Below are 10,501 nucleotides of genomic sequence, written 5' to 3'. Positions count from 1 at the left end.
CCCATAATCGTGTTTACGATACTTTAAACTGACATATAAAAATAATAATCTTCTAAGTACTTTTCTCCTTAGCATATCTTACTGTCACACTGTTGACCAAATCCTGTACATAGAACAAATAGTTAAATATATAAACTGAGAGCTCAGAGAAGTGTATTTGTCTAACTGCTTCATTCTTTATTGTGTTTATTTCAATGGCTTCCATGAATTATTCAGTATGTTTTAGGATAGCCTAGAGAAAATGTATTCTTTTAAAAGGTTTATTTCTCAGACGTTCTTTTAAGTGAGTTAGATGGCAACAAAGTTTTAAAAAGTAGATCTATAAATATGGAATGATTTTTTTAAAAAACTAACTCATTCAAGAGTAAGCAATGCTGTATTAATACGAAAAGACAATCAGAACTCATGACCCAAACTCTTCTTTTTTTTTTAATTGTCTCAGCAGAATTCACTTCTTTCAAAGATTATTTTCATGTCTAAAACCAATTTCTACTGAGAGACTGAGGGAACTCTGATGGGGAGTACAATACAGTGCAATTGCTTCAATTTATGCCAGGCTCTATATTGGCCAAGGAAAATCTATAGCAGTAAACAACTCATCAAAAAATGCCTTGAAATTCACCTTGGCATGCAGTTGATTTTTTTCTGGACAAAAGGGATAAAAATAAGGAGATATCCAAGAATTTCAAGTGTTACCCAACAACAGTAGCAGTTGTCTTCAATCCTTAATTGAATATGTTGTACAAACAAAAGTCAAAATATTTTAATAGACTTCTTAATCATTTACAATTTTTTTCATCTCATAAATCATAACCACATCAAAATTTAATTTTTTTTGCCTAAAGTTTGAAATAATGCATGTATTTTGCCACTTACAATGTTTTGTTTATTAACACTATGGATCAAAAATCCCTTCTTTCCAAAGAGTTAGATTTTCTTTTTCACGGATTTTCTTTTTAGGAGCTTGTTTCCTGAAAGGCAATTTTGCCATCAATTTCGGTAGGACTCAACTTCCAAAATAATAGTCATCTTCATGCAAGACACTAATAAGGTTTCAGGTAACAGATACCTCTGTTATGATCTAGACTTCGACTATTTAAGCCCCAGAAAGATCTTGAGTTTGATGCAAGTTTGGTTCGAATCTGCTTATCACTTATTTTTATCTGAAAATCCATAGTCAAGAGTCTGACAAATATGAAACAATGTTTTGACATGGCAATTAATATTCACCTTCAGATATATAATTCTGTAGAAAACTCTAAAGCTGTAGAAAACACAAAGATATGATACCTTCATGTTTTCTTCACCTTTTTTTCTTTTTAAGGAGCAGCATGGGTTGAATAGACATTACTACCTACTAAGGCTGTTTTTCACACACTATCAGTGCAGATTCATTTTCTTATGTCAAAAGATGGAAAAATCATAATCAGTGGAAAACAGAAACAGGTAGGCATTCACTGTTGGCCTAGATCCACGGGCTAGGGAGCCTCCAGTCTACCCTTGGCTAAACTCAGAAAGATCCTGGTCTTACTGTAACTTTGTGAATGAAAGGTAAACTTGCAAGGTCAAGTAAATCCTGTGGCAAAGACACGGACAAATTCTTGAACTTGTGACTTGGTTCTGCAAAATGCCAAGGACTGTTCATGAAACTGATAACAAGTATATTCTATGTTTACGCACTGCTTTGAGGGGGTTGTTTTAGTCAGAGTTTTTGTTTAATTGATTGTTTAAAATGGTGAATAGCAAATTCTTTACTACTGATACTTATCTCAAAAATCCTTCACGATTAGCTTGTTTCCTGACAGTTTGGCATATCTAGTCCCATCTCATTTGCAATATGAAATGTTCTGAATAAATATGGAAAACTGTAACTTATCAAAATATCAAACCAGAAAAAAAAGTTAGTTTTGATTAAATACATAGTTTTTGATAAAACTTACACAATTAACTTACTAGATTTTTGCCATATTCTTAGGCCCAATTTTTAAATAGCTGAACATATGAATTTGTATCTTATTGGTTAGCCATGGTTACCAGGTAGTCATGGTAAATATTAACATTGTCAGTACTCCCTAGTCTATATTCAGTAGACATCTCTGGCTTAAAACCACCATCATCTGAATTTTTATATTATATAAATGCCAGACATAATTTAACTGCAGTGAAACTTCAGCGATAAATTGCCCTTCTCTGCTCTAAGATGTTTAAAGCCAAACACAATAGGCTAGGCCCTGTGGCAAGCAGCTGAGTTTTCCTGCTATCATTTTAGTGCATTAAGTCTTTACACATTAAGGTCACAGTTCTTAAATAAGATTTGCAAGTTGCAAATGTCTAGTTATGAATTCATGAGCTGGAAATGTGTAGTCATAAAATTTACTAGTCCCACAGCTCAACATTTACAATGTGTGAATCTGAGAAGATTTATGAAGTTGCATGGTAGTCTCCAGCAGACGATGTCACCTGCCAACTTCTCATTATGTTGGACATTTTATTTTAAAGTCACTGCTGCCACTTTTAACAAATTACTTCAAAAAGGTGTATAACTTGGGGAAGCAGGGGGAAGGACAGAAGGAGGAAAGAGGGTGGGCAAAGATATTAGGAGGCAAACTAAGTTCAGGCAGATCTTTTGATTATCTTGACAAAAACATCACCAAGGACTCCGAACCTGAGTTCTGTTTGTCTCTGATACCTACTGTCTCCAAAAATCCTCCTCCTGGTAGCATTCCTAACTTTAGTAGCAGCAGATCTAACATTTTACGTAGCTTGCTAGTTGATCCCTAAGCTCACCTAAGTACTAACAGTGAAAGGGACTTAGTTTCTTTCATCTTGATACTCCCTCAAGCCTGTTGGTGCACCAGGTTTTAACGTGCCATATGTACTGATTGATAAAAATGATCTTTCAATTTTCCCTTCTTTCTAGTGTTATTAACAACTGTTAAAGACTGAAATCATCCTTTTTTAACACTCAACTCCTGCCATCGCAGGGATTCCAGCTGGTGCCTCAAGAGGAAACTTTCCATGACTGGACTAGACAGAGCTCTTCAGAAAATAAAACTATAAGCTATAGACTTCCCTCCTGGAAAAGTTGGAAAGAACAAGATATCGTAATGAAACTGCCTTTTATTTTATTTTTTTATTATTATTATTATTTTTAAGTAGCTGGCTATTTAATTGTAGAATGAGTCCAACAGCTTAGGGCCTCATTGTAGCCTCTACTTTGTGCCTGCATGTTTATATTTTTATTTCAAAAATATCTTTTAGACATTTCAGTGCTAAAACATCAACAGTTAAAACATTATCTATATTTTGATATACACACCGTAAAACATTTAAACTTTTTAACTTATTATTGTAATACAAAACTGAAGCCATATTTGGTATATCTTTCAAATCATTTTAGCAGATTCCTACCAGTAAATATAGATTGTGAGTACAAAAAGACATTTTTGCATGCATGATAGTATCCTTTTAGGACTCCAGTTCAGAGAGGTAATGTGATGATAAAGATGATGTGTTTCTACTGATAAAAATGATGTGTTTTTACTGACAGTGTTAATGTTAATGTTTGATAGATTCCTATTTTATATCCAACCCAGTGGAAATATTTTTGAAGTTATAATATAGTATATGCCTATGAGAGCATTTTCCTTACACCAAAATATTTACATCTTCTCTTCAAATACATATCAGTTCTTGTCAGGCTTTCAAGAATATCCAGTCATTTCTACCACTGTGATCCTCCTCATTACTAGTCAAAATGCATGTCAATTGTGGTTTTTCATATTGGTTGTTTTTAAAGGAGCTAAATAAACCACATCCTCTTTTAGTGCTTCTTGATTGCTAATAACACTGGGCAAAATGTTTCCATTTCACAAAGTCTCCCACAGATGCTTTCTGCAGTTTCAATTCATACAAATTTGCCTCAGACTGTAGCTTTATCGTGTCATTTGAACCTCAGGACTTAAAGCAACAATCATTTGAAAGAAATGAATTTTCTCCTTTTCACATCAAAGCTATGTAAATTGATGGATAGTTTTCTATTATTATTATTTCTTACTAGGGAACAATTGCTATGTTTATTTTATCCTTCCCTTCTTTCATCCATTTAACTGTTTCCCTTTTTCTGCAATAGCTTATATAGTGAAATAATGTAATCTATACACAACTTTCACAAAGAGGTCCCATATAGAGTGGATAATTAATATGGATCATGAATATGGATCCTTAAAAATACCTATAAACAAATAGATATCAAGTACAGAGATTTCAAGAGCTCTAAGGATTTTGCTATAGAAAATTTGACAAGCAAGATCTGCTACGGCAAGCAATTAAGAACGTAGTTCACAGGGGATGCAGAATACAATATGTCCTTGACACATGGTTCTGCAAGCCACTTTAAAGTCATTAGTTTAACTTTCCACAGTCTCACAGTTCAAAACCAGATATGGCCTATATTAGCCATAACTGCCATCTTTCTGAACTCTTAAATTTCTGTTCTCGTTAAAGGTCTGAATTGTCAGAGGTGGGATTCAGAAAAATAGTTGCTACCCAGACTGCTTTCTTTTCCCATAAACCCCTGCTGGCAATCAGCATATTACAGAATGCATATATTACTATCTGGTTAGTATCCTGTATATAAACACTTCAGCTAATTTTTTTCAGATAAAAAAATAGGAGGCAGGGTTTCTCAGTGGTAAATATACAAAAGAACAAACTGAAAATGCAAGACAGTCAGCTGTGAAGGATGTTCATGAAACAGACTGGATTCCTCTTGTGAACCACAAAAAAATCTAGAAGGGAAATAGGGAAATGGTTTGATATTGAGAAAAAACAGCCAAGTCTTTTTTTTTTTCTTTTGGACACCAGCGTAAGTCATATTATTTCACTTACTCATTTTTTAAAAGATTAAATGTTTTAATCCATTGACCTCCTTTTAAATATAGTAATATTATTTCTTCAAAAATTATCCTGCTTTTCTGAATTTCAGATACATTTTCTCCTCTTTCTGGCCTATATTCCAGATGAGTATACTTCTCCAATGTAACTAAATTCTGCATTGTAAATCACACACTTTTCTTTGTATTAATGCCCTTGAGAAACTTTTTTTAAAATCTCCTGATACTGCATCATTCTCCGAATAAGATCTCACTGGTGTGTTGCAGAAAGAAAAAAAAATCTTGTTTTCTTCTTGAGTTACTTCTCTGTCCCCTCTCATCCAATGTTTTCCCCCCTCTAGTATTTCATAGACACAATTTATTGATATGCTCTTATTTTATAAACCATCTGCCTGTCCCCAGAATCACATTGCATCTCCTGAAATCCCTTGCACCATCTCTCATCTGCTCCAGTATTATTCTCCTCTGCTTTTCAATCCAATGTCCCTTTCTGCCCTCAAAGTGCAAGTGTGCTTTTGTCTCTCTTACTCTTCCACTAAACCTTCAACCCTTCTCGATTCTCTAACTTCTCCTTTCTTTTCAGCTTTGCCAGGCACACTAATCACAAGCACCACCCAAAATCTTCCACCTGAGCTAGTCAAGACCCTCTTCATTTCAGTTTCCAGCCTTTGCTCTTCCCACAGTCAACTATTCCTAGTTAACATCTGGCACAGGAAAAAACTACTCAGTGCAAAAGGTTTGAATCAAGTCTGGAGTGAAGTGATTTATTGACTTATTAATGATATGTAATTAACCAGGAATCAAATCAGTGAGCTATATGTTCAGGATCAATATCTGCAATATAACAGATGAACCACAATGCTAGGCACTTACACATGTTTAGAAATTTGCAGGTGTTTGTTAACACCCTTCTGTGACCAGCCCCAGGAGTCCTAACCCTGCACACACACGCATGTACACACACATACACACAGGTGTGCATGCACATGCATGCACACACACACCACGATGTGCAGGTCTCCCCGCTGCAGGCCATGTAGGTTACAAACGCACCCCTCACCTGGGAGCACTCCGGGGCTCCCCCACGTCGCTCCCTCCACCCCCCTAACACACACGCCAGTTAGCAGCCTCCCACGAGGCTGCTTCTGCACACCCCGGTGAGGGTCCCTCCCTTTCGCACCCCGCGCTGCTGACCCCCCCCGGGCTGGGCACCGGCAGCTCTCAATGCCCGTCCCACGGGGAGCTGCCAGGGCAGCTGTGGCAGTGCCCAGCTGGGTTTGCCCGCTGCCCCGTTTTCCCACCCCAAGGTGACTCCCCACAATCACAGATGTTTGTACTTCTCATATACCATTTTTAAGCTGACTCTTTCTATTCTCAAAAACCTCTTGATAATTACCTGATTATGGCTTACTCCAGTGGATGGTTATCTTCCTCAGCAATAACATTTTTCTCCCAGACGTAGGGAGTCCCTACCCCTTATTGAGCACCCATTCTTCAAACTGAGTCCTTCTCTTTCCTTTATTTCAAAATCAACCCATGACATTAATCTTACCGATGACTTGTTCCGTGTCAAACAAATCACTGCATGCTTTGTCATAATGTCCCAGTGGTTCAAGAGACACTCCCTATAAACATCCACTAAAATGACTCACCGTCATTCTTTACGTCTCTTCTTAGGAGGCTGCTTTCCTATGATGGCCAAGAAAAAGCTAATGTAGCTTATGATGCACTGAGATCACTCATGTTCATCAATATGTTCTCACTATCTCCTTTCACTCTTCTTGTTGATATCTTGTCTGCTACCTTTTATGTTATGCTTGTAAGCTTTATGAGAAGACAGAAATCTTTTTGTTGCATTCATACAGCTTCAGAACAGCAATATTTTGGTCTATGTTTTGAGGTTCAAGCAACACAAGTAATATAAATTACAGTATTTTGCAAAAACTGCCATCCATTGAATAGGTGTTTGTTCAGGGAGTCCTCCACTGTGCAAGGAAATTGTGTGCTCCCACAAGGCATCCCACAGAAAAGAATACAACCCTTCCAAAAGTCATACCAACAAAGGATCAGAACATAGATAGAACTCTAAGTAATTATTATAGAACTGCTGTCTTTACTCCTAGAAATACCAATCTCAGTTACAAATAGCCTAAATCATTCAGTTCCTTCAATCAACATTACGGGGAATAGTAACAGATACCATATGCATTTTTTCTGAATCTAAAAATGTCATGTATCTCTCTGCTATAGCAGATGAGCATAAAGGCAAGATTTCTGTAATGTTTTGCATGCATCCTAAGCTTAGTTATTCTTCATTACTCACTCTTCGGTGTTTGAATCTAGGAGAACAAAACAATGTAGAAAAATGTAAAGTAAATGCCAGAGATGCTGCAAAACAACATTATTTTTCTTTTGAGTAATAGCATTTTGTTTTTATGAGGGAACATTATTACCTAGGTAACTGAAAGACTCACTGACCAATCAGGTGGTAAAACCCCACAAAGCAGAATGACAGTCGCTGTGCCTAAATAACTACTGTTCAGTTTGAAGAAGGGTTCTTACATGATGCTCTATGTGCAACTGTGAAACAAGAGAGACCTATGTTCTCATAACACCAGCATACTTTATTCTCTTCGATCCGTCCTGTCTCCACTTGTCTCAGTAGCTGCAATCCCTTCTTCCCTCTCCAAACATATGGCATGTACCACCTGAAGCTGTTAGGGATAGATCCAACTGTACAGCAGCCTTTTCCCCAAAACAGGGGATCCAGAGCCATAGTAGGTGAGCTATAATCCCCTTAGCCCATTCTACCCATGGCTGCTTTGTGGAGTTTCTCTTTGCAAGATGTATCCTAGAAATTCTTGAAATCAGCTTTATAGACTCCATAGTTTTTTGGGGGTTTTTTAATATAACCACCATAGCTCTCAACCGTTTCCATAAAGCCTTTTCCCCCTCATGCCTTCTGCACCTAGGAGTTGCTTTCAGCCTGACCTTTCTTTCAAAATCATGTCCATCATTGCTGTTGTAGGTCCTCTCTCCTCATATTCCAACTCCTTTTGCAGCATTTTTGAAGAATGTTCCTCTGATACTTTGTGAGGTTTCCCTCCTACCCCTGTGCAGAGAGAGCGGCAACCTTATTCACAAACACAGCTACAGTCATCATCTCTTGGAGTCCAATCACTAGTCTAGCACATTGTCTCTGGCTTGTCTCTGGCTAAAAGATTCTATCTTTCTGCAAGGAAATATTTTTAGAAATACCTCTTATTTGTATGGAATAGAAACAAAATGTTAAAGACAGATCAGGCTCAGTGGAGAATTCTCTGTACAGATTTGCAAATGGACAGATTTGCTTTTTTGTGTTTTAAGGCTTATTGAGAATGGAGCATAGTGACAGCTGACAAAGAAAGATCATACATAGTTGTTAAGTTTTTAACTAAAGTCATAATATGAAATCAATCATTTTTATAATTGAAATAGAAGTCATACATCAAACTCTACAGGAAAAGGTTAAAAGCCAGGAAGTCTTCATTTTACTAAGCATTTTGTTGAACAGATATCAGATCTAAGTATTCTAGGATTTGTTGAATTAATTTTTTTTTTTCCCCTCCCTCTCTCATCTTGCAAGTACTGATCTGGAACAAAACCCAAGTCTAATGATGCAAAAGCACTGACATACTGGTTACCAAGCTCACTCTGATACCTGCTGGAGTATCTGGGACAGCCATGGCAAGAATGGTTCTATCCATACCACATAAGGTGGTACCTCAAAGCATGCACTGAAGTCCAGGTCAAGGACAAAATGATATATAGATATTATAAACTAGCCCAAGGAATGCACTTGCATCATGAAAAATCAACAGAGAAGCCATTCTTGCTGTTGTGGTAGTCGTTAAACCTAGAGAGGCAATGAGAATGACTTGCTTTCCTGAAGAGGAGGCTTCTTTCGTCTAGAAATTTTAACTAAGAAGTGACCAAAACTGAAGTATTTTTTCTGTTGAGGAAAAATGCAATAATGTCTCTATATTACAGCAAATATGATTCACTCCCATAAATTACCAAAACACACATTTAACACAAAGATATCAGCAAAGAGTTCTACATGCAAGCCATGAAGCTAAGCAGCTGCTCTGCAGGAGCCGTGGCCCTCCCACTTCCAAGCTGAAGTGTAGGGCCAAAGAGTGCACTTCCCCAGTGCAGCAGAGATCCCACTGCCAGTGCAGATCAAGCTACCCATGGCACCAGGAGCAGCACAGCTGCACCGGTGCAGCACACTGCCAAAATTCATTACCTCTGAGAGGCAGAGTTTTGCTGATTTACCTGGATTGCTTTGAGGCCTCAACTGACATCAACGTGATGGATTGTATATCTAGCACTGGCTTCAGACAGGTGCCCTTCACTATTGCACGCTACACACAAGCAAAATCACACTTGGCTATAGATGTTACGTTATGGAATACCCTCAAATCAAACCATAGTTTTCTACAGACAAACAGGTAAGAGACATGAACAGCTGACATTTTCTTTTCCCTCTTTTTACAAATCCTCCCTTTACATCTTACTGAAGGGTCAGTCAGCCTTTTAAAGACAAAATCAGCATTCAAAACCATACTGTTTAAACAGAAGGTAAAATCTGTGTTTCATTAATGTTAAATAATATTACCTATTTGATATATACAATACAGTTCCAAATAGGAACTAGATAGTGTGAAAGTTTAGAGACTTTGTTCTATCAAAGGTACGCAAAACTTACTGCCTTATCTTGTAGACACCTTCTATAGTGTCATTATATGCAAGTTTACTTCTCTGAACCAAGAACATTAAAAGAACGATACACTAGAGAAACATTTGTTTCACTTTCTTTTGTGTAAAAATGAAACAACTACGAGTAACTGGTAAAGTGACCTATGAGCAATTAGCATTGAGCTTTGATATTGAAAACAAGCCTAAAACTAAATTACCTTTACAAGTTTCTGTGTGTTATCCACACAGTAGTCATTCCTGCACACACAAAAAGCAGAATTCCAAAATCCTCCCTGAATCTTCCAGTTGCTGAGACCTGTGTGTATTTCACAGCACTACCATATGGATAGGATCATGAGATTCACATTTGAAGGTTTCTCTAACTTTTGTCCACTAGCACTGAGCATAGAAAAGCTTTTGTGAGCAACAATCACCTTACCAGCATTTTCTCCAAAATCAGTTTTAGATATATGAATCTTTGGTCCTTGTAGCTGTAAAGTTTATATTCACACTTTGAAAGCATTGCTTTCTGATGACAATGCCCCATTTAATTTGCTCATGTAAAAAACTCAGGATGTTTCCTAATCCGTTAGGTGTGACTGGGTTTCTTGTGTCCAAAAGGGAACAGGAAAGGTTTTCACCATCATTAACTAAGAGTTAAATAACCTTTTCACAGACTGTATGCAATGCAGAGTGACAATATAATTAAAATGGTGTGATGCGTGATTTGCATAGACCGCACTGAGAGCTGTAACCAGATTAACTGCATGACTTGCACACACTGCCTGCAATGAGTTATACCACTCTAAATAATTACAAGAATTAAGCTCTAACACAGGCTGTCTACAAAATCTCTGACCAGATTA

Source organism: Apteryx rowi, unplaced genomic scaffold, assembly GCF_003343035.1.
Source record: "Apteryx rowi isolate R43461 unplaced genomic scaffold, aptRow1 scaffold_358, whole genome shotgun sequence".
In the NCBI taxonomy this organism is placed as follows: Eukaryota; Metazoa; Chordata; class Aves; order Apterygiformes; family Apterygidae; genus Apteryx; species Apteryx rowi.
This window is presented reverse-complemented; position numbering follows the sequence as displayed.